Source organism: Sapajus apella, unplaced genomic scaffold (assembly GCF_009761245.1).
Source record: "Sapajus apella isolate SASKATOON/1434 unplaced genomic scaffold, GSC_monkey_1.0 scaffold7, whole genome shotgun sequence".
Classification (NCBI taxonomy): Eukaryota; Metazoa; Chordata; class Mammalia; order Primates; family Cebidae; genus Sapajus; species Sapajus apella.
This window is the reverse complement of record NW_022436947.1, coordinates 19,904,413-19,929,982: the sequence shown is the minus strand read 5'-3', so window position 1 is coordinate 19,929,982 and position 25,570 is coordinate 19,904,413. Positions and strand designations below refer to the sequence as shown.

General features: G+C 37.4%; 1 protein-coding gene, 1 long non-coding RNA gene and 1 other non-coding gene across 3 annotated transcripts in view; 1 reads left to right on the top strand and 2 right to left on the bottom strand.

Annotated features, from left to right (window-relative positions):
• CPED1 (cadherin like and PC-esterase domain containing 1) overlaps nucleotides 1-25,570 on the top strand; it is a 306,287-nt gene that overhangs the window by 205,100 nt on the left and 75,617 nt on the right. The gene's annotated exons all lie outside the window — the stretch shown is intronic.
• Nucleotides 1,093-25,570, bottom strand: LOC116550270. Its single transcript, XR_004268305.1, has 3 exons — nucleotides 25,476-25,570; nucleotides 20,354-20,356; nucleotides 1,093-1,112 (listed from the first exon to the last, which is right to left on the bottom strand). It is a non-coding gene; the product is annotated as an uncharacterized LOC116550270 (long non-coding RNA).
• Nucleotides 1,234-1,339, bottom strand: LOC116550451. Its single transcript, XR_004268420.1, has one exon. It is a non-coding gene; the product is annotated as a U6 spliceosomal RNA (small nuclear RNA).

Genomic DNA, 25,570 nt, shown 5'->3' with positions numbered 1-25,570 from the left:
ATCTCTTGTAAAACTCAGGTGCAAGATTAAGACATGCCTGACACAAAAACTCAGAAATAAATTGGAAGTATTTTCTTATATGTATATGACAAAGTGAGAGTTAGAAATTAACATCTGTGGACTTGATTTATCTGTACAGTCTTGGCCTCTATTAACATGGATGAGCGAGTGCTGACTCTCTCTATCTCTCTCTCTCTCTCTCTCTCTCTCTATATATATATATATATATGTACATATAGTTTGTCTTTTGTCTTTGTCTATATATGTACACAAAGACAGTTTTGTCTTTGTCTCTCTCTATATATATATGTAAACTATATATATATATAAACTTTTTTTTTTTTTTTAGATGGAATCTTGCTCTGTCACCCAGGCTAGAGTGCAATGATGGTACCATCTCGCCTCACTGCAACCCCTGTCTCCCAGGTTCAACGAATTCTACCTCAGCCTCCCGAGTAGCTGGGACTACAAATTTCTGCCACCATGTGCAGCTAATTTTTGTATTTTTTTTAGTAGAGACAGGGTTTCACCATATTGGCCAAGCTGGTTTCAAACTCCTGACCTCAAGTGATCCTCCTGCCTTGGTCTTCCAAAGTGCTGGGATTACTGGCATGAGCCACCACACTAGGCCTATAATATATTTTTAAATGATAGCAGTAAATAGTGTTCATGGCACTACCTGGATAATACTGATAAAATATACTTTAATTAACATGGACCAAACTATAGATTTATTTTACCATTTTTCCAGGCAATTGAAGCAGATCATATATGGTCTCCACATATCAAAACTGTAACTGATGATTATTTCAATTACCAGCTAAACGTGGTTTGGGGTTTTGTTTTTCTGTTAAATATGCCAAGCTTTTAAACTCAGTATGTCTCATTGCTTATTTAAAAATATAATATGGTGTGAAGGATAGGAGTTCAAATGTGTGCATTGGGACTTTCTAACGTCTCAGAAAAGAAATTTTTAATTTTTATAAATTCATTACAGAGAACTAAAATGATCTGTTTTTAAAAACAACGCTTTCTTTCATTAGTTGTTTGTTTTTTTGTTGTTCTGTTTTGAGACAGGGTCTCACTCCCTCACCCAGGCTGGAGCGCAGTGGCTCTTTCACCATTCACTGCAGCCTCAGCTTTCCAGGTTCAGGTGATCCTCCTGCCTCAGCCTCCTGAGTAGCTGGGACTACAGGCTTGTTCTGCCACACGCCAGGCTACATTTTCTGTTTTAAAAATATGGAACGCTCATGAATTTGCATGTCATCCTTACACAGGGGCCAAATTAGTCTTCTCTGTATCATTTCAATTTTAGTATATGTGTTGGCAAAGCGAGCACTATTAGTTTTTAATATTATGTTTTCCCTTGCTTAGTGTACTGCAATGTATAAACTACCATACTAAAGTCTCCTGTTTTGGTTGATTTGCCTATTAGTTCTTTCAAAATAGGAGATACAAATAGAAACATGTAAGACCCCAGACCTTCATAGACATGATGAAATATCTACAAAGATATCTACAATGTTAACCCAGGAAATCTTTGTGTTGTTAACAACTTAATTTTGAAGAAGCAAAAAATAATTTAAAAATATTTTTGTGGCCGGGAGCAGTGGCTCAAGCCTGTAATCCCAGCACTTTGGGAGGCCGATGCGGGTGGATCACGAGGTCAAGAGATCGAGACCATCCTGGTCAACATGGTGAAACCCCGTCTCTACTAAAAAAAAAAAATACAAAAAATTAGCTGGGCATGGTGGCACATGCCTGTAATCCCAGCTACTCAGGAGGCTGAGGCAGGAGAATTGCCTGAACCCAGGAGGCGGAGGTTGTGGTGAGCCGAGATCGCGCCATTGCACTCCAGCCTGGGTAACAAGAGCGAAACTCCGTCTCAAAAAGAAAATTTTTTTGTTTTATTCTTTCCATAGTTTAGTTACTATCATTTTAAATCACGTTTCATTATATGAAAACACATACTGAAACAAAGAATTGCTCATTTTCTAGTGATTAATTACAGGTACATCAACATAGATAATGTTCATAATGCCAGCACAAATTTAATTTTAGAAATCTGATCATTTTAAGTCAAAGAAGTACATCTAACACACTTAGGCCAGGTTGAGAATTTGAAATATTGCTTTCACTATTTGCTCAGAAACCAAATGTAGAAAAGTTTATACAAGTCATGGACCAATCATTACTACATTTACCCCAGGGATCTTTTTCCTCTTCTCTACTTGGTAATAAGGGAATAGGGAAATTTGCACTCATATCTAAGAACTGTGAAGAACTTCCAGATAGCTATGCATTTGGAAGAAAACAATTATCTTCAGTGTAAAAAAATTCAATAAATATGAGTTTATTTTTCTTTCAAAAACAGTACTTGCTACTTATTCCTGGTGTCTTGTCTTCTAACAAAACCTCAAGCTTGGTTGGTGTTTGGTCTGAATCTGTGTTCCTATGAGTGCCCTGTAAATTGGCCTTGGAGAAATAAGGGTTTTCTTGAATCCAGGAAGTCTCGTTGTATTGTTTGGCTGTTATTTGGTGCCTTGACTATAACACATAAAGGGACTATGTGGCTTCAGTTGCCGCTTTCCTAGAAGGCGGGGAGAGGGGGGAGATGGTGTTTAGTGGGTCTGCCGCCTGAGTAGGCCAAAGTAAACCTTGTTGTAAGTAGCGCCTCACGGTGGAAAACATTCTTTTGCCAAGCATGTCATTCAGTTTTCAGAAATAATTTAGCTGCTTTGGGATGTGGGGAGCAGGAAGGAATTTTGCTATTGGCTGCTGGAAAAGTCCTGGTGAATAAAATGGTGGGGAGAAGATTGCTGAGAACGACCTGCTGCTAGGAGCTGGGACGGCGGGGCGGGGGGGCGGGCAGTTGAAACTTCAGTCTGCTTAGTTGGCACTAGCTGTATGCCGTCTGCTGTGAGTCCTGTGAGAAAGCTGCCTGCAGGCTGCTACTCAGTGAGCAAACAGCCTCGATGATACCTTCTGACTGCTCACCACCATCAGGCAAATGCTTAATCAGCAGCTTTTGAAAAGAGCATGATTAATAAACCCATAAAACTCTCTTCTCTGATTAAAGCAGCAACTGTGTGATGAAATCTATTAGAGCTTAGTTAGAGGCCATTATAGTAGAGAAAGTAAATTATTAAAGGGGAGATTTGTAGGCACTCTAGGAAAACAGATTTGGCTGGACTTGGTCCTGTCTCCCAGCTGTGAGAATTAAATAGGAGTCTGGGGCCATGTAAAATTTAGTGCAGGACATAGTTATAAGACAGCAGGGTAAAATGCTATGACTGAAAGGCAGCAGCTCTCTATGAAATGCACATTGATTTTCAAAGGCTGAAGAGTGTTTCTTCAGTTCTCCGTGCTACTGTACGCTGATAGAGAATAGATGAGGCTGACTTTTAGATCACACTTAATTTTCTTTTTTTTTCTGTCGACTTTATTTTTAAACCTTTTCCCATAAGTCTAGCTCATTAGAGCAAAAGAACTTTAATGAGATAATGAGTATAAAGTCAATTGGGAAAGTTTAAAAACTCCATTTGGTTGTCATTACTGTTATACTGGACTGAACTCGATTTTCGTTTTGTGTACATTTATTGAAGTTAAGGATATCAAATATAAATGTTGATAAATGTTCGCTTCTCCAGAAGTGCACACTAAAATAATGCACTTTTTAAAAGTAGCTAATCCACAAGTTTCCAGTTAGTAGAGCTTTATTTTTATTTTAGTTCTTCCTTAATAAAAAAATGTGTTTTTTTCTAGAGAGTACACGATAAGTCCTGGTACTAGTAAGAGAGCATTCCTAAAGCAGGTTTTAAAAGTAATAGCAAATTAGTGCATTACTCTCATTTTAAAATTTATTACAGTATGCTCATTTACTTACTGCTTTACTCTATAAATGTTTGCTGATCATGAGCAATACATGACATCACATGAAAGTACTGCCAGGGATACAAAAATAATAACAGCAACTCTAATACCTTTACTATGACTGCTGCTATGGATAACACCGAATTACTTACAAAGGGCAAACTATACATGAAGCACTGTTCTTAGCCCTGTACAGAAAGTCATTCATTCCCTGCAACTACCCTTTGAAGTAAGTCCTATGATTATCCTTCTTTTCATACTTGAGGAAACTAAGGCACAGAGAGGTTAAGTAATGCCCCGTGTTAAACAGCTCGTAATTGGCAAAGCTAGGATTTGATTCAGGCAGAATAATTGCTACAGCTGAGTGTGTATATATGGGTGTTTTTTGCGTGTGTGTGTGCATATGTGTTAATAGCAGTAACACATTTTCTAAGCATTCTTAGAAAAATGCTGAGGGCAGAGGTTGTAGAGTTCTAGCTATTGGGAGAGCTGTGGAACTGACTTGAACCATGAACTTGGAGCTGGATGTGCAGAGATGGAAGCTGAGCCTGGTAGCACAAGAGTAGCGAAGCAAGCTGTCTTAATTGCCTCATCTATGGTGTATACAAAGTTGATATGGATGGTAAGGCCAAGCTAGTAGATTAAACCAAAATGTAAACCCAAGGGTCAGACTAGGAAGTGTGGCTTTTGTTTAATGACAATGGTAAATCATTTATTTTTATTAATATTAAGGAGATATGTTCAGAAATGTGTTTCAAAGTTTAAGTCTAATAACAATATGTGGTTAGATTGCAATAGAGAAAAACTGACACGTGTTTAGAATAAGATTACAATATAAAGTCAGAAAATAGTATTGGGGTAGCAGTTATGCAAAAGACAAGGTGGTGTCAGCAGAGTTCATTGTTTAGGAAAAAATCACTCAGTACCTTATATCTTGGCATTTATAAACTAGACAGTCTTAAAAAATACTATTGAACCAAACTGACAAAATGAGAAGGCTTTATTATTCAAATACGACTTCTTAGTGTCACGAGCACACATCTTTCTTGATGCTTTTTTATAGCTTCTTAGATAAAAGCTCATTTTTGATCTACATTTCGTATGGTTTCCTGTGCACATGCTACGCTTCTGCGTGAAAGACGAGTGAATCAGATCCATTTTCATTGCAGTTTTCCTTGGATGACAAGTGTGAGTGGAGCAAGCACACTTTCGCCTAATTGGAAGCATCTGCAGTTTATTTGCCATGGCATTGTTTCCTATTTTTTTTACCCTGACTCATGCTTTACAGAGTGCTGCCCAATCCTGCTTATTTTCTTCTCACTGCAGCTTTCACATCAGCTGCCATCAGGGTTGTCTTCTCACTACTCTCTGAAATTCATTGCACCAGAGCCTTCTCTGCAGCTCATGTGAAATATAGCGGTAGATTCAGTTGATTATAAGCTACCACGTGCTGGCATAATGATTTCACTCATATGGCATGACTTATCAAAGCATGTGATTTTCTCTTAAGTTTCATTCCTATCAGTGATTAAATGCACTGTCTCTATCGGTTATTTCTGAGCCTGTTACATGGACCTTCACATCTGGGAAGATTCCTCTGAAGTAAATGTGATAATAGAGGGATTTTAACTTCTGCTTTTTTTCCCTGCCCACCAAAGGGTGGTATTTTAGGTCATGAGAAACAATGATGATGCCTTTAGCAAATTAGATTCAACACCAGGGAATAACTCTGTGGTCTCTAACTACCGAAAACGATTGAAATTCACAGAAATGTATATCTTCTTTTGTAAAGTGCCTGTTCATATCCTTTGCCCACTTTTGAATGGGCTTGTTGGTTTTTTTCTTGGAGATCTGTTTTAGTTCTTTGTAAATTCTGGATATCAGCCCTTTGTCAGATGGGTAAACTGCAAAAATTTTTTCCCATTCTGTTGGTTGCCAATTCACTCTAATGACGGTTTGTTTTGCTGTGCAGAAGCTGTGGAGTTTGATTAGGTCCCATTTGTCTATTTTGGCTTTTGTTGTCAATGCTTTTGGTGTTTTGGTCATGAAGTCCTTGCCTATACCTATGTCCTGAATGGTTTTGCCTAGATTTTCTTCTAGGGTTTTTATGGTGTTAGGTCTTATGTTTAAGTCTTCAAACATATGAAAAAATGCTCATCATCACTGGTCATCAGAGAAATGCAAATCAAAACAACATTGAGATACCATCTCACGCCAGTTAGAATGGCAATCATTAAAAAATCTGGAGACAACAGATGCTGGAGAGAATGTGGAGAAACAGGAACACTTTTGCACTGTTGGTGGGAGTGTAAATTAGTTCAACAATTGTGGAAGACAGTGTGGCGATTCCTCAAGGACCTAGAAATAGAAATTCCATTTGACCCAGCAATCCCATTACTGGGTATATATCCAAAGGATTACAAATTGTTCTACTATAAGGACACATGCACATGAATATTCATTGTAGCACTGTTTCCAATAGCAAAGACCTGGAACCAACCCAAATGCCCATCGACGATAGACTGGATAGGGAAAATGTGGCACATATACACCATGGAATATTATGCAGCCATCAAAAACGATGAGTTTGGGTCCTTTGTAGGGACATGGATGAACCTGGAAACCATCATTCTCAGCAAACTGACAGAAGAGCAGAAGATCAAACACTGCATGTTCTCACTCATAGGCGGGTGTTGAACAATGAGAACACATGGACACAGGGAGGGGAGCACTACACACTGGGGTCAGTTGGGGGGAAATAGGGGAGGGACAGTGGGGGGTGGGGAGCTGGGGAGAGATAGCAAGGGGAGATATGCCAGATGTAGGTGATGGGGAGGAAGGCAGCAAATCACACTGCCACGTGTGTACCTATGCAACAATTTTGCATGTTCTTCACATGTACCCCAAAACCTAAAATGCAATAAAATAAATAAATGGGGAAACAAAAAAAAGAAATTCACAGAAATGACATCGGAGTGATGGCTTTGAAATAGGCATTACAAATATACATTAGCATTTGTAATTGGAGAGCTAAGAAGAACATAACAAGGGGTCTTAGAGCACAGCATTACTAGGTGTGGTTCTCTATGATTTATAGGCTGATGTAGTGAAGGGACAGTAGAGACAGCCCACACATGTGGTATAATCATCAGTAAGAGTGTGAACACCTTGGAGAATAAGATGTAACTCACTGGCTTTCCCAACCATAATATTCAGTCAGCAATGTTGAAATATTTTAAAAATTTTCATTGGGTATATGGTCTTTCTGTGTGCTGTAGAAAAATACAAATATATAAAAATGTTTCTATTTTCTAAGGCAGTGTCAGCCTGTGGAAAGATAATGTGAACCACATATGTAATTTTAAATTTTCTAGTAGCCACATTTTTTTTTTTTTTTTTTGAGATGGAGTTTCACTCTTGTCGCCCAGGCTGGTGTGCAATGGCGCGATCTCGGCTCACTGCAACCTCCGCCTCCTGGGTTCAGGCAATTCTCCTGCCTCAGCCTCCTGAGTAGCTGGGATTACAGGCATGTGCCACCATGCCCAGCTGATTTTTTTTGTATTTTTAGTAGAGACGAGGTTTCACTATGTTGACCAGGATGGTCTAGATCTCTTGACCTCGTGATCCACCCGCCTCAGCCTCCCAAAGTGCTGGGATTACAGGCGTGAGCCACCACTCCTGGCTGTAGCCACATTTTTAAAAAAAGTAAAAAGAACGGTGAAGTTAATTTAAATGATATATTATTGGACCAAATGTATCTAAAATATTATGTTTCAATATATAATCAATATAAAAATTACTAGTGAGACATTTCACATTCTTTTTTATATTGTCTTCTGAATCTGGTGTGTGTTTTACCCTTACAGTACATCTCACCTGAGACTAGCTGTGTTTTAAGTGCTCAGTAGTCACACACGGCTCATTACTACCACATCGGGCAGCACAATTCTTGGTACTTTAAAAGCCAGCTGGTATAAAAGGTTTCATATGATGATAAAGGAGCATACATGTAAGATTTTCATAATATTATCATATTCATTATTTAATGAATCAATTAGGGCAATGTTTCCAAGTGCGTGACCTGAGACACATTACTTTTCTTATAAGGTATTATGCAAAAAGTGGTGCGCAAGGATATAAGATCAGAAAAATTCTGGGTTAAAGAAATTTTATTCGGCCTCGCTGCTGGTGAAAACCTCAGGCGTGTTGATGCAGACTGTGGATTTCCAGGAGGAGAATGTGTATACATTCCTATTCTTAATTGGTCATGAAACTTTTTTTCACGGAGCATCTCTTGGGCCCAGTGTTACAAGGAATACACTGTGGGAAATGCTGATTTAAGCCTCAGATAAGTGATGTAGGAATCTGGAAGTCAGAAAAAGGCAAAATGGAGGGGTCCTGGGAGTCTGTTTGTGAATGTGGGTGTACCTTTGGTTAATTCATCTCAAGTGTGTACAGCAGAATTTATTACAGTATTTGGCTGGCTCTGCACCTGGCTATCTCCCCACAAATTTTAAAGTTTGTTTTCCAAAAACAAAGAGTCTTATTTACATTTTTATCCCACTTTGGACCAAGCACAATTATCATTAAATATTTGTTGAATTGAATGAAACAGAAAGTTCCATACAGACCAATGCAAAGCAGGGAATTTAAAGAGAAAGGAACTTTTCTAGCCCAACAAGAGAAACAAATCTCACCAAGAAGTTAAGGTCAATGAGGAAATGACAGTGAGAGCAATAGGGTCATCACAGCAGCACAGGACCTCTCAGCTCCTCTGGACATTCAATCTCAGAGTCACTCCCAGGAGAATATCCACATAAAAGGCAAATCAAAAGAGGAGAGAGCAGCGAAGAGAAGGTTAGACAGGGCAAGGCAGAGAATCATATGAAAAGCTAACAAACAAAAGCCTACCTTCACTGTAACATGTGTGGGTGTTTCTGCCTTTAATAGCTCAACCTCTAGGTTTTTGAGAAAATCAGGTCTGAGATAAAAGGTAGGAGGAAGTCTACATCAGATGGGAAGGTCAAGAACCAGAGCTTGGGGAACAAACTCTAGAAAATTTACTCTTCTACCCAGACACCCTAAGAAAGACAAACTTTACAGAAATAAATTATTTATCAAGACCAGCCTGGTCAACATGGTGAAACCCAGCCTCTACTAAAAATACAAGAACTAGCCTGGCATGGTGGCACGCACCTGTAATCACAGCTACTCCTGAGGCTGAGGCAGGAGAATCCTTTGAACCTGGGAGGTGGAGGTAGCAGTGAGCTGAGATCACGCCACTGCACTGCAGCTTGGGTAACAGAGTGAGTGAGATGCCATCAAGAAAGAAAGAGAACGAGAGAAAGGGAGAGAGAGAAAGGAGGGAAGGAAGGAAGGGAGGGAGGGAGGGAGGGCAGAAAGAAAAAGAAAAGAAAGAAAGAAAAAGAAAGAAAGAGAAAGAAAAGAAAGAAAGGAAGGAATGAAGGAAGGAAAGAAGGAAGGAAGGAAGAGAGAGAGACAAAGAAAGAAAGAAAAATTTAGAGAGGACTGCCCAGAAAATTGACTTCTTTGCAGCTTTTTTTTTCTCACACCTAGATAGGGAGCAATTAGCTCATACTTCTACCTGGTAAGCCCTCTAGGAATCTAATTTCTGAATCCAGTGATAAATACAGCCCTTCACAGAGGAAGATAGAAAGCAGAACCTAAAGTAATCTCAGCTTTATCTTCCTCCTCCTCTGCTCTTCGCCTAATCTGCAGCTTATATTTTTCCTCATCTGACAAATCCTCATTTTAGAAGTAGACTTTCCCTTTGGCCTGAACACAAATGAAATGAAAGATTTCCTCCAATATTCCACCACTGATGAGAATTTTGTAATGTTAGATAAAACAGAAATATGGAACAAAATTGAGTATGCTAATGAAAGTGGGGTATAGTATAGCAAAATTAATCCTGCAGCCATAATTGCAATGACAGACTGTTCCCAGAACTTCTGGATACATTTCAGAGAATAATTTTTCCTATTCTAGACTTAGACATCAAAAAGAAAAGGCAATTTTCTTAATTCTACTCCCAGAAAGCATCTCCAGAACATTACCTCTGACCTGGCTTCCAAACACCAGACATACTCTTTCAGCTTGTCCTTCCAAAGTTTTGGCCACCCAAAGAATGCACCAGGCTGAAGATCAAAGAACTCTGCTGGTTTACACTTGGCTTCTGGGAAAGCTCTGTGTTGTGCCTCTGCTGGAATTAGCGCTGTCTTCCTCAGAGGAGCCAGCCACAGGAATAGGGCAACCAGTCATTGGAGACAGGAGGAAGTGGCGAGGATAGCATGAGTGCAGTGTAAAAGCTACACTCCCTGCTTCCCAATGGGAGACGATGACTGCCGTAAGAGGGTTTAAGCCTGGGAGAGCTGTATCCTGGGAGAGAGTATTTCTTGTCCCTTAACAGAGGACTGATCTGTTACCCAATGATCCAAAAAGGAGAGGCTCATTATTATCTCATTTGCAGGCATCATTTGGAGGTAATCTTCTATCTAGAAATTATGATCATCGTTAGGTCATGATCACAACAAGACAATTGTTTCAAGAAAAAAATTACTTTCCTATAGATTTTTTCTACAGCTGGGCTCCAGAATTTTAAAAATACATCCTGATTTATTATTTCAGTTGACCAGTAAATGACGCAAGGTAGGGAGTCACTAGACTGATAGAAACTTGACGACTGATGAAAACTGTTTCTCTTGTACCTGCCATCACTACCTGGCAGTAGTGAGCAGTCTGTAAGTATTTGTTTAGTAAATTAATGGATACCCATTTTGCAAGTGGTGAGCCTGATTGGGAAGTAATTAATGATCATGCCAAAAAATAGGAAAGATGTTAAGTAGTTGAGTCAATGCTATAACCCAAGTCTTCTGATTCATTTCCCAAAGAGCCTCTAGGAAGGCTGATCGACCCAGTGAGTTTTCAAAACATGTGGTGGTTCACCAAGTGCCTTTTTTCTAGAATTATTCCCTCCTTCTGGCTGAGGCTTTTGCTAATTTCTGAAACCAGTTGTTCCTATTTTAAGATCCACTGACTCGCAGCCCATGATAAATAAGTAAGACACACCTGTCTCGCCACCAGAGGACATGATACATCCATTCCAAATCTTTTCCACCCTCCTCAGGCTTTCATCCCTATGCCCTAAGTCCCAACAGATTGTTAAGAAGATCAAAGACAGCTAGGATAAAACTACATCTCCAAATCCTTCTATACTTTCACAGATCACTTCTCTAAAAGGGAGCTATCGCTACTCTCAGAGGATAATCCCTCCCCTTTCCTCAGACCTCACTACCTCCTTTCTCCTGGGAGCCTGGGCCCACCAATTAATCATTCTTCAAACTTATCTTTTCTACTGCCTCCTCCTTCTCTGTCATCAAATATACAAATCACCCCCATGTTAAAAAAGAATATCTTTTTGACTCCGGGTGACATCTTACCATCTTTCCCTTTCCTTCTCTGTCAACAGATAGACCCCCCAGCATGGCTTCCCCTCTGCCAACAGACCATTCTAGACCATCTCAAATGTCACAGTGGCTCCCTAACTGCCTCTGTGGGCCTTTTCCTTAGTTAAGACAACAGTTGCTCTCAGTGTAGTTGAGCAGTAAGTCCATCACCCTCTGTCACCCTCCTGTGCTGCTTCTGACGTCCTTGTGCTGAGGAAACTCTGAATTTTCTCTCTGAGGGAAACAGAGCCACTGGAATTGTTAACAAGTGTATAATAACAGGAGGAATTCTGACTAGATGTCAGGGGTGGAAAGGGTAACTGTATTAAATGAGTAGATTATGAGGCTATATTTGTTTTGGTATTCAAGAGCAGAGGAACAGAAGAAGAATAAAGAAAGAAAAAAGATGGGAAGCTGCTGGTCAGTTGCATGTCACATGGCAGGGCTGGCCCTAGGTCTTGGGGCTGTCAAGCAAAGGGCCAAAAGAGGCAAGACATCCACGTCTCAACTAGAGCACTTGCATTTGCACCTGCACTCAGTGAGGGTTCCCAACCCTCACTCTCAGGGAGGTGAGGAGGAGCTCAGAAAGGAAAGATCCACCCGAGTCTGTATTTCTTCAAATACCCCACATTTCAGAACCCTTGCAGGAGAAGAAACACCTACTCTAAAAACCTCTTTTGCCTATTTAATGATGCTTCCATTCTAAACTCTTTGTTCCAAAATTTGAGAGGGGGCCACTGTTTTGATTATAGGTTAGGTTAAAAAAAAGTAAAACAAACAAAAAAAATTATATCTTTTTCTTTCTTGCTGGGGTGACCAGAAGAGACTGAGCAGATTGGGAGTCTAAAAGCCCGTAATAGTTTTACAAAGTAGAAGCCCCTGAATGAGAAAAAGGATCAGAAAAAGGATAGGGATGCTGAAGGAAAACACCTCTAAGTCAAAAATAATGGAAAGGCCCAGCCTCACTCATTGTCATCATAGAAAAGGCAGAAGGAAGTGGTATTCAAATATATTTCAAGTCTACCAGTCCACACATACCTACAGGCAGCCATATGTCAGACTTTGCTCCTATGGGTGAAAATTAGGTGCTCTACCTCCCCCAATCTGAACTGATCCTCCAGAGCGGCTCACAGAACCTGAACAGTGTCCACACTATATTCCTTGTCCCTTCACAGAGGACTGGTCAGTACCCCCAATGATCCAAAAAGGAGAGGCACATTATCTCATTTCCCCTGATACAATACTAGTTAAAAGTGGAAAGAATTATAAACAGAACATTACAGCTTCATTAAGCCCATGATGCAGGTCAAGTTTCCTGGCAGCCGATTCTGCCCCAGGCTAGTGCTAGACATGTAGTCATTTACAGGCAGAAATAATAGAGGATTATATAGTCCTCTCTGTGCAACATGTGTTGAAGCTTTATATAGCTATTAATGTTCCTTTCCTGCAGAAAACGGTCAGATAAATATAACCAAAAGAGGGTCATTGCCTAATCCCGATGATTCAAATGGGTACTACAGGCCACCTCCATAAAACATTGGTTTTCTTTTCTGGGATGCAGTTCCTTTTCATTATTAAGCAAAGCAAAGGCTGATCTCTCTGGAAAGCAAAGTTTATTTTGCTGATGTGGATTTCAGATGAATTTTAAATACTATGAAAACTACATTATTAAGCCTGTTGACAAGTATAGTAATTATTATAATTTTTATAAATTTTGAAGATTTTTTCCTAAGTTTGCATATGTCATCAAATGCAATAAGTTTTTTCCATTTTTAATGAGTGAAGTAGGCATACTGTCCTTTATTAGTCAGAACTGGAAAAAATATATCATTTTTTATAATGTGGGGTTTTATACATCTCACTCATCTGTCAATGAAGCCACACTTTCATTTTTAGTAAGTTAGTTATTGCATCCCTCTTACATTTTTTACCCTATGGGTAATTCTGAGTCTTTCATTCACTTTTCACACTGTTGAAAGATTTTACAGTCACTCCTCCATTTATATTTAGGAAACTCTATTTTAGGTACTTTGGTTATTATCTTTTCTTTGCACTTTCAGAGGTTTCTGGTATTGTTTGTGTTGTTTTTATTTATTTCCTGTTCCTGTAAATGGAGCTTCAATTAAAACAGATAATTTGTTCTTTTAGGAGTCCTGAAATGAAAAATAGAATTACATATGATTTTAAATACATAAATACAACATATGTCATGCATTTTGCTGACTTTTCTTGAAACTCTCAGCAGCACTCAGCTCTAGGATTACAAAGTTTGACCAAATATTTTTTTCCCTTTGAAAATTTTGCAAGCATTAGACACTGTAAGAACCTGTTGAGTTTAAATGTATGTTAAATACTCAGAAATTAAAAGGCTTTTTAAAACATGGATTGGAAGCAAGTAGAAAGCTGAAGGTTACCCAGCCAATTCATTTGTTACTCCAAACAGGATGATAAAAGCTGATTTTGTTCCAAACATAAATCCTAATGTCCACAAGAAAGTAAGTTCATTTCACATACAGGGAAACCCCACTAGACTGCTGCTTTTTCAGGATTTCTGTATTCAGGCAAATGTAGTAATCTGCTCCCTCTATGTAAGTACAGGCAATAGTAACCTCCCTTCTTCCACTTTGAAATCTGTTATGTCAATGGTCAAAGAGCTTCAACTGCTAAAGATAAATATCCATCATTCAAAAACGAAAAAAGGGACCAAATCCATAGAAGTGTGGCACAGAGCTTTCCTTGAGATGCTAATGAAGGCCAAATAATGACATTTTCTCAATAAGTTTTAAACAGGTAATTAAGAATCTTTGACCTCTATTTCTCCAAAAGGCAAGCATTAACTAGGCCAAAATGGGCAGCCAGGCATTGTGAATATTAATATCACAAAAAGTTAATTCATTTTACAGAAGGGTATTTTGCATAATGGAAAACACTACTGATCTAGTTAGAATATAGTTTTCTTTACTAAAACCTATTAACTTTTAAAGCACATTTCTAAGATATAAAATAGCCATGATGACCTTTCATTAATGATTTTTTAAATATTTTATTTTTCTTACAAATAATATAAAATGTATGTAATAAATCACTGTATGTTCTTTCTAATCTTGCCCCAGACATCATAGTTTGGTATATATGCATCTAGCCTTTTTATTACTATAAATATTTACCAATAAATGATACAATTCCATACAAACTTTTGTTCGTAACCCACATTTTTTTTTACTTATAATATTATAAATATCTTTCTAGATCAGTACATACTAATTTTATTATTTTTAATGGCTGAAAAAATATTGAGAATCGCTGAAGAAAGAAAAACAAATTACTTAGAATCCCACCACTTTAAAAAATGTAAAATACCTAGTGAAATTCCGTTCTCCACCTATCCTGTCATACTCAGTCACGTTATGCTCTGAGGTTAAATAGTATATAACAGTCGAGAGCGTATTCTTCAAGATTTTGCCCAAACTGACACTGACTTATTTATATACATACCTGCATAAATTTGTATTTTAAATAAAAATGAAACAATGCTATAATAGTGGCCTGCAACTTTCTTTTTTCTCCAACTTAATCTATTGTGCACATCTTTTCAGATGTAAATTTACCTTTATCTTTTAAATGACCACATAATATTTCATTATATGACTGTACTGTTTTTATCTAGTCATTTATTGACACACATTCAGATTTTCTTATGCTTTGCTACCATACATATTACTACAATGATGATCACCTTACATACTAATCTTTGTATTCTTATATTCATTTCTATAGCAAAGACTTCTAGAAATGGAATTTTAAAAATTTTTAAGTGACAATTTTAAACTTTAATATGCTCTGCTAATTACTGTAAATAATGTGTAAGTATGCCTGTTTCCCCACACTCTCACCAAATAATGCTAGTTAATGTCATTATATGTTAAAGTGAAAAATATAAACCAAATGATCATCCCAGTCCTGAGACACAGTGATAAAAATTGCACAGGGAAGTGCTTCATTAATTTATATACGTTGCTTAGAGCTATTGATTCTTCTCTCCAATAGCGCTAATTTCAGGTTCTCTTATTTCAAGGAGGTTATCATTACATGCCAAGAAGCTGGAAGAGAATTGTAATTTAGTATTGATAAAGTGTATATCTTAATACATATCAGTGTAACTTAAAACCCACATTTATCCAGCAGATGCTATTGTCTGTATACTGTCCAGGTTTTTGAGGTCTTGGGGAAAATTCAAATGTATTACAATAGAGCACAATAGGTCTGATAAAAATGTCATGACACTACAGCAAAGAGAATACAAATTCCTTCGGTCGGAAGGGAAATGGGTATGTTTTTGGAACCCCAAACTCTTCTCATGTATCCAGACAGTTATCCCAAAATGTCCAAATTATCCTAATTTATTCCCCTTTCCTTCATTGCTCATACCTTTTTTTACACATCTCTTGTAACCTGGCTCCTTCCTCACCAGCCTAATGCAGACTTTCATCACATTTCCCCTGAACAATTATAATACCTTTTAACTCATATTCCTACCTCTAAACTCACTTGCCTTCTGTCTAACTTTTGTATTTTGTATTTTTTAAGTATGCATATCTAATTATGTTAAGATAGCCCACCCCACCTTCATCATCATTAAAATCCTCCCACCATGTCCATGGCATATTATCAGGATAAAAAATAATAAATGGCTATAGTATGTAATGTACAGCTTATTTTCATTTTATATATTACATATATGCATGTGTAATAAATATATGTATAGTATTCATATGAAACATGGTATGCATGTATAGATGTGTGAGGAAATCCAAAGTATTACCTGTATTTTACATTTTCTTTTTTTTAAATGTATTTCTTATCTTCCAACTTTCTAATGAAATTATATATTATAGTGAACTAAATACAAAAGAAAGAGGCGGAGGGAAGATATTTTTATTTAAAAAGAAACCTACGTGTTTTTATTTTAAAATCCAGAATAATACAGTGAGTATGCGTTATAGAATCATACAGACTGTGTCTAAGTTCCGACTAATACCAGATAAATTCCTCAAGCTCTATAACTACCATTTGTTTAGAATATCTATTAAATGAAATTTATACTATCTAATTCACAGATATGTTGTGTAAGGTACACAATGTGATTAGTGGCATGCAGTAGGCCTTTAATTCCAACCATGGTCACATTTATTGAGCCCTCACTATTTGTCATACATGGTTCTAGGCTCTTTACCTGTATCTTTTCATTTAATCTTCTGAACAATTTTATAAAGCAGGGCTTCACAGAGGAGGAAACTGAGGCAGCGACAGGTTGGATTTGTACGGGGTCACCAAACGGGTAAATGGTAGAGTTAAATTTGAATTATTTAGTCTGACTTAATAGCCCCACACTTAACCACTGTGCTACTAATAATATTAGATGTAGATCCTTCTATTCTCTTGTCATCATGCCACCCTTGCCTCAATGACTCTGGCTTCCAGCTTTCTGCATTCAAGTGAAGTTCACAGGAGAACTCCATAGTGTATGACCAATGCTAAGGGTACAACAAAGGGCAGCATCTCATGCAGCATGTAAAATATGATTAATATTTTTCAGAAAAGGAATTGTATTTTAAAAATTGATTTACTAACATAGTTCACAGTCTGAATAATGACCTTGTTATTGATATGCAGGAAAATTGCTATAAATGAGCAAAGAAATGGGTGGATTGACAGAATATGTGAGAGTAGCATGTGCATAATGTGTGACCTATGGAAAAAGGAAAGCTTGCAACTAATTCAAGATCTTATTCATTCCCAGGAATAATTTTGTTTGTTGTGCCAGATAGACATCTGTCATCACAAAATGTTTCTTTTGTTTATAATTTTAAGAAAATATTAAATGGATGACAGTTGTTTCCATACAGCTCTGTGGTATTTTCTTTCTGTTTTTGGTCCTTGTTGTCACATATGAGTTTTTCACTAATGATCCATTATGAAATAAATAGCCTCACATGATTTCTTAGGTCAGTGTTTTTTATATAACTAGTCATTGGAACAGCTGACTCAGTTTATATAGATTTTCCTGGTCATAGGTTCTTTAACAGATAGTCAAAGTTATGTCATCAAAGATTACTTCTTCTCAGGAAATTAAAACTCTCTGAGATGGCTGAATTAGCTTCCATATAAGCAATGTCAACTTGTTACACATTTTTTTTAGTCAGCTTTATGAAACTATAAAAATTTGTTTGTGAAACATCTTACTATTGGCAGTGAAATTAGGCAACTATTTAAAAGTTTTTGCCACAAGTTCGTTTGGTTCTGGGTATCTATTTGTAGAAGAATAAAACTAGATCCCTATCTCTTGCTATACACAAAAGTCATATCAACATGAATTAAATCTAAGACTCAAAACTATGAAACTGCTAAAAAAAACTTTGGAAACTCCCCAGAACATGGGTCTGGGCAAAGATTTCTTGAGTAATTTCCCAAAAGCACAGACAACTAAAGCAAAAATTGACAAATGGGATCATATCAAGTTTAAAAGCTTCTGTAGAACAAAGGAAACAATCATCAAAGTGAAGAGACAACTCACAGAATGGGGGAAAATATCTTCAAACTATCCGTTTGACAAGGAATTAATAACCAGAATATAGAAATCATATTAACAGCCCAAACAACAATGGAGAAAAATCAAATCATCCAGTTTAAAAATGAGCAAACAACAATAGAAAAAAAATAATAATTCAGTTTTTCTAAATGGACGAAAGATCTGAATAGACATTTTCAAAAGAAGACATACAAATGACCAGCAGGTATATGAAAAGGTGCTCAACATCATTGATCATCAGAGACATGCAAACCAAAGCTACAATGAGATATCATCTCACCTTACTTAAAATGGCTTTTATCAAAAGACAGGTAATAACAAAGTGTAGCAAGGATATGAAGAAAGGAGAACCCTCGTACGCTGTTGGGGGGAATGTAAATTAGTACAGCCACTATAGAGAATAGTGTGGAGGTTTTTCAAAACACTAAAGGTAGCACTATCATGTGACCCAGCAATCCCACTGCTGAGTATATACCCAAAAGAAAGGAAATTAGTATACAGAAGAGATAGCTGCACTCCTGTATTTATTGCAGCACTGTTCACTTTAGCCAGGATTTGGAATCAACCTAAGCGTTCATCAACAGATGAATGGATAAAGAAAGGATAGCACATATACACAATGGAGCACTATTCAGCCATAAAAAAGAATGAGATCCTGTTGTTTACAACATGGATGGAAATGGACGACATTATGCAAAATGAGGCACAGAAAGATGAACTTTACTTGTTGTCACTCATTTGCGGGAGTTAAAAATTAAAGCAATTGAACTCATGGAGATAGTAGAATAATGGTTACCAGAGGGTGGGAAAGGTGGGGGGTTTGGAGAGTGGAAAATGGGGATGGTTAATGCATACAAAAATGTAGTTACATAGAATAAATAAGATCGAGTATTTGATAGCACAATAGAGTGACTACAGTCAACAATATTATACATTTTCAAATAACTGAGGGAGTACAATTGAAATGTTTCTAACACCAAAAAAAAATGATGAATACTCGAAGTAATGAATACCCTATTTACCCTGTGATTATTGCACATTGTATGCCTATATCAAAATAGCTCATGTGTCCTAGAAGTATTGTATTTTAGTATCCTACTATGTACCCATAAAATAAAAATCATCCAAACACACAATAAAGAAAAAGTTTAGTTGATCTACACCATTCTTTGTTTACTTAACTTTACTAACTGTACCCCCAAAATTGTATTTAATGGAACATACTTTGAGAAACATATGACCTTACTAAGAATTATTATATCATTTTTATTTCCATAAAATTTTTAGAGTTCAAATAAAATAGGATTTTGAAACTTTATGTAATACCATAGGGAAAGATAAAAAATAATGACCAACCTACTGAATGGCTTATCTTCCTGGATAGTAGTTTTTCCCCAATTAGCAGCCTTAAGCTGTTAAACTATTCTGTCATATACACATTTCCAATTAAAAGGAACATCTGAGGCCAGGCAGGGGGACTCACCGGGAATCGGTAGTGTCTAATGCTACATCCATTTTGGTTTTGACCTGTTGAAGTTAGCCAATTCAGTGGAGCCTTAAAACACAGTTGGCCTTTTAAAGATAAAGCAGAAGAACCACATAGTATTTGATCTGGGCAGAGTAACAACTACAAAATTCTGAAACAAAGCCAGGCCTCTAACTTTAAAGCAGTGTTAGCTCAGTTCTGCTAGGCCAGGCAGGCATATCTGATTGGGACAGCAGTATCCCAGAAGAGCTGTGCCAATAGAGATACATGGCCTATTCTGGAGATCAGCTTGAAATACCACGTGGCTGTGGATTATTGAGAATCAATGGCAGAAGGCAGAGCATGTGACAGAGGAGGGAAACCCAGTGACTTCAGCAGAGTGGAGAGAGGCAACCTGGGGTAGTGTCACAGCATCAGCTTTTTAAAGTGAAAACCTTGGAGACTTAGAGATATGTGATCTATAAGAACAGATTTGCCAGACTTGGCCTTGAATGAAAGAGTCATTTTATCCTACAGGGAATTGTGACAACTGCTTAACAGTGATGATCAAATCACAGCAACAGCTTTCAAGTTCAGGAAATAATGAGATAAAGTAAAACCAGGAGGAATTTAAGACAAGCTAAAATGACACTCTTATATCTTGACATTTCTTCAATATACCTTATTTTATAACCAGGGCCATCTTGTCTTAAGTTCCTCCATTAAGACAGTTAACCCCTAATTTTGCATTGCATGGCAAAGATGATAGCATATTTTCCACAGGAAAATGCTGGCACCTTACTGGGCAAGCTTGATGATAACTGACAGTATCAGAGCCGGAACTGATATGGCTGTGTTGGGTTCTGAACAAACTGCTTCAGAGTTTTGTAACTGACACCATATGCTTTACACAGTCCCCAAATGCAATTAGACAAAACCCATTCCCAATCTGTCCCAGACTGTCTTGTGTATTTTATGGCTAAGGACTGAATTGCAAGCTAACATTCACAGCCTGGAAGAAAAATTTGCAATTTATAAATCAGGGTCATACGTCTCAGAGACAAAGGATGCCCATTGCTTTGCAGGCGGGGGTATAGGAGAGGATCAATTGCTTTAGGCCCACGTCCCCTGTCTCACTTGTTTCCTCTGCTTAGAAAACCTGTCAACCCCCTATCCTCCTGGTGAACTTCAATATACTTCAAGTTCAAACTAAAGCATTTTGAGTTGACCATGCTCTTTTGTGCCAACACTGTGTCCAGAACAATCTTCCTTACAGCATTTACCACCCGCTATGGCAATCATATGTTTACATATCTGTTTTCTCTTCTAGAACTCCATGAGGGCAGGGGCTGTGGCAGGCTCACATAGATGTTTAACAAATGTCTGTTAAAGGAATCCACTGAACAAAAATGAATAAATGTCGGAAACTGTAAACTGATTTGGAGAACTAAAAACACATGACAAATGAGTACTGATGATTTTGAAAATCATAAGGCAAATATTTTTCTTGATGATAGGCACAAATGTATAAATATTTTTTCGTTGCCTACCATGGAAATTTGTTTTAAATCTTTAGTTAATAAATGATTTCCTAATGTACTATTATCCAAAAGTAGAAATTATATGAGTGCCCCTGCATGAGGTGGAAAGATGTATACAGAGGCTTTTTTTCTAGGGGAGGGGATACATTTGCCTGATTTATTTATGCTCTTGCTTAGTCTCACTTTTGGCCAACTGTAAGCATTTTAAAGTGCAGCTGGTTACGTTTAGAGATGCCATCTGTAGCCCTGACAAAAGAGTATCCCCTGATGAAGATTTAATTGGCCCATAAATGTTTCACAAACACAACCTTTATTTCTTTGTACAGTGTGTTTTGTTCTATTTTGTTTTATTTTTCAGTCCATGAAGCATGGGTTTTCAGTCAGATAAACCCATGATTCAGACTGTATTTGTTCTACTTATTAAGCTGTGTGCCTCCAAGAAAATCTTCCTCCAAACTTTCCAAGCCTTTGTTTCCTCATCTGTTGAATGAGAATGATAATATCTACCTCAGACAGCTGCAAAGATTTAGTGCCATAGTGCATCTGAAGTTCCTACCCTGGGGCTTGGCATAAGCAGGTTCTTTATAAATGGCATTTCCCTTTCTCCTTGTCAACTCTTCAGGAGGCACTCTTTAAGAGTTAGGTGTAACCTTATCTCTTCTTTAGCTTATTGACTGTTCTCCCATAATTCCCACGATTTTTAAAGAGCAAATGCTTGTAGATCACAATCTGTGCAATGGGATACGATGAATGCCAATAAGATGTGACTACACAGAGCCATTACTCTGCTGTAGGAAACTTCACATGAAACTTCTGATAGTTTAGAACATTATTCTATTGTTAATGCATTTTTTACCTTGAAGAGAGTACCAAAATATGACTATCAAATTTTGCTAATCCTTTAATTTTAAATTTTAAAATTAATTTTAGAGTCACCGAAACTTTTCAAATACTCTTCCCTAGTTTCTTGTTTTTTTTTTTTTATTGCATTTTAGGTTTTGGGGTACGTGTGAAGAACATGCAAGATTGTTGCATAGGTACACATGTGGCAGTGTGATTTGCTGCCTTATTCCTCATCACCTATATCTGGCATTTAATGTTAGTGTCTTGCATGGCCATGGTACATTTAGTATTTCTAAGATATTAAACTTGGTATAATTGATTTACTTAACCGAACACCTTATTTATATTTCACTAGTTTTTCCATTAACATTTTTTAATGTTTCAGGATCCAGTTCAAAGACCCACATTACTTTTGGTTATAAAGTCTCTTATTCCTCTCTAGTGTGTGATGATTCCACAGTCTTTCCTTATCTTTCATGACCTTGACATGTTGAAGAGTGACGGTCAGTTATTTTGTGGAATGCCTCACAGTTTGGAATTATATAACGTTTTCTGCTGATTAAATGAAGTTGTATATTTGTGGTAAGAATGCTACAGAAGTTATGTGTTTCTCTTGCTGGCATGATGAGGGTAGTGTTTGTTGGGTTTCTTCACTATAAAGTTACATTTTTCTCTGTGTCATTAACAAATATAATAGGATAGTGACTTTTAAGTCTGCTCCTTATTTTATCATCATTATTGTTAATTTTTTTGAGACAAAGTCTCACTGTGTCACCCAGGCTAGAGTGCAGTGGTATAATCTCAGCTCACTGCGATCCCCGCCTCACAAGTTCAAGAGATTCTCATGCCTCAGCCTCTCAAGTGGCAGGGATTACAGGCATATGCCACCATGCTTGCTAATTTTTTGTAATTTTAGTAGAGACAGGGTGTTGCCATATTGGGCAGGCTGGTCTTGAACTCCTGACCTCAAATGAGCCACTCACCTCGGCCTCCCAAAGATCTGGGATTACAGGTATGAACCACTGCACCTGGCCTCTCTTTAGAGTATTTTAAAATTATTATTAACATGTATAAAAATGTGAGACTAAACATAGAACTGTCATGTCATAGATAAAGTATGCTTCATAGGTTTCCAATTTTTCCATTGTTAGAATATGTTTGAACTAAAAATGAATATTAACTTTCAATCTCATAATGCCATAGTAGTTTCAATGTTCAGTTTTGAAAGCATTAGCCTTTCTGGGCAGAATTAAGCTCCTTTTAGCATGCTTGGAGCTTAACTGTGGATGTATAGCATGTGATCAGTGAGTAATCTTTGAAAAATTATTCAGCTCTAAATAATTGCTAGTAAAGCTTCAATGAGAGATGCAATTTGTAACTTTAAGGCATGTAAAGGGATACATATTTTGCAGCAGATCATATTCCATATGTCACTTGGTTGCATACATTTAACTTGCATTAATGGTGGAAGGCAAGCCTTTCCTCTTCTGCTGTGGTGTGTGCATGTAGACTGCCAGGCCCTTTATTCTACTCCCATGTCTAATTTTCAACCATGTTTCAATGCCATGCATTTATGATTGTGACAGGTGAGCTCCGCTATTGAGAGCATATTCCAAAGAAGGCTAGTATCCCAGCTCCATCCTTTTGGCTCTGTTTCATGTGTCAGTTGCATTCATAATTCTATCCATCTGTTAATGCAATAAATATGTAATAAACACTTATAAGTCAGGCCCTATATATACTCAGTCATTAAACATAGGTGGATTCAGTGAGAGACTATAAACAGGTTAGCAAGCATTTATTATTGCAACTTAAAAGTAAAGTTTATGAGCAGTATGATTTTATTTTCATAAATTTTAAAAAAAACGTATTTAAATGTAAAGAAAATTAAGAAAATTTGACTCCAAGGCCAGGGAAACTGCACACTTTATCTTAGAATATCATCCCAGATATGTGGATTGCACAGTACCTGTGATTTGAAGTTATATATTTTTAACAAAGGTGAACTTTGGTTGTTGATGTAGCAAGGGTGTACAGTTTTTGATAAATGTATTAATTGAGATTTGTCTTTATATCGTTATTTATTTGATATGACATATTATTTGAAGCAGTCCCAATCTCTTCACAAAGTGTTGGTATAGGAGAATACCACCTGACACCAATCCTTTAAATGAAATTTAACACAAAATTAAGATTCAAGAATTATTGTGAAATTTAAAATTATCTTAATTTACTCATAGGCACCAGTGAGTTTTTAAAAAGATGTTTCTGTTCTTGTGTCAGTTTGTTGAGGATGATGGTTTCCAGGTTCATGGGTGTTGAACAATGAGAACACATGGACACAGGGAGGGGAGCATCACACACTGGGGTCTGTCAGGGGGAAGTAGGGGAGGGACAGTGGGGGGTGCAGAGTTGGGGAGAGATAACATGGGGAGAAATGCCAGATATAGGTGATGGGGAGGAAGGTAGCAAATCAAACTGTCACGTGTGTACCTATGCAACAATCTTGCATGTTTTTCGTATGTACGCCAAAACCTAAAATGCAATAAAAAAAAAAAAGGTGTTTCACATATTTTTAAATCATAAGCTTTTAGCGGAGTGTTAAGTGGGAAGTTTGCTTCCAAAATAATAATGACAGTAGTGGCAATAATAATAATAATACTCTTATTATCCCAATTATACAGATGAGAAAAAACAAAAAGAGACTAAGCAACTTGATCAAGACTGGACAGTTAGTAAGTGGCTTAGCCTTGGCTCAGATTTGGGCCATCTAACCTCAGTCTACACTCTTAAACTCTTACCTCTACAACTTTCTAGCTAGATAGGTTATAGGATAAGTTGGTATAATGAAGAGTCCTATATTGCAGTGATTTACATAAGATAGAAAAGTATTTCTCTCTCATAACAGTATAGGAATGAGTGGCCCAGGGCTGGCGATGCAGCTCTGCTGTCTTGTGTGCATAGCTTCCATCTCTGGTTCAAAGTGTCTGCATGCCTTGTTTGCCGTTTCCCAGCCATCAGGAAAAGGCGGAGGGAAGTGAAGGGGAAGCAATCCTCTTTTGAAGGGTGTGGCCAGAAGTTCACTTCTGCTCACATTCTGTTGTTTAGTACTTGATCACAGGGCCACACATATCTGCAAGAGAGGTAGGGAAATGTCCTCTAATTGAGTTGCCATGTGTCCAGCTAAACCTCCTGGGTTCTATTATTAAGAGAAATAAGGGAAATACGAATATTGGGGGGAAATTAGCAGACTCTGCTAGAACCTGCCTCTCTGGGTTTAGACTTCCACCTACCCAGGGAAGATGTACTGGATGCTAGAAGTTTTTCCTTATGGTCCAGTCACTTACAGCCAAAAAGACAAGTTATGTGCTATATCCACTCCATACTCAATATGGAGAATAACTTTAAAGAAAACTCCCATTCTGATAAGAAAGGAATGGTAAATATATGGTGGTCAGTTGTCCACAACAATTATCATATTCAGTGGCAGGATTTACAGAGTCCTTGTTCCAACATAGAGTTTTTTCTTTGGTTAGCTCAACTGTTACACTTTTTGGAGTAACTCTTTTGGAGATTTATTCCTTATTATTTGGAAGTGATCATTTGAGAATATTCCCTAATTGAGGGGTTGCATAGTTTTGGTAGTTTTTTATTTTTATTTTTATCTCCACCCAACCTGGAGTGGAGTGCAGTGTTACAATTATAGATCATTATAGCCTCAAACTTCTTGGATCAAGCAATCCTCCTTTCTCAACCTCCCAAGTAGCTGAGACTGCAGGCATGAGCCACTATG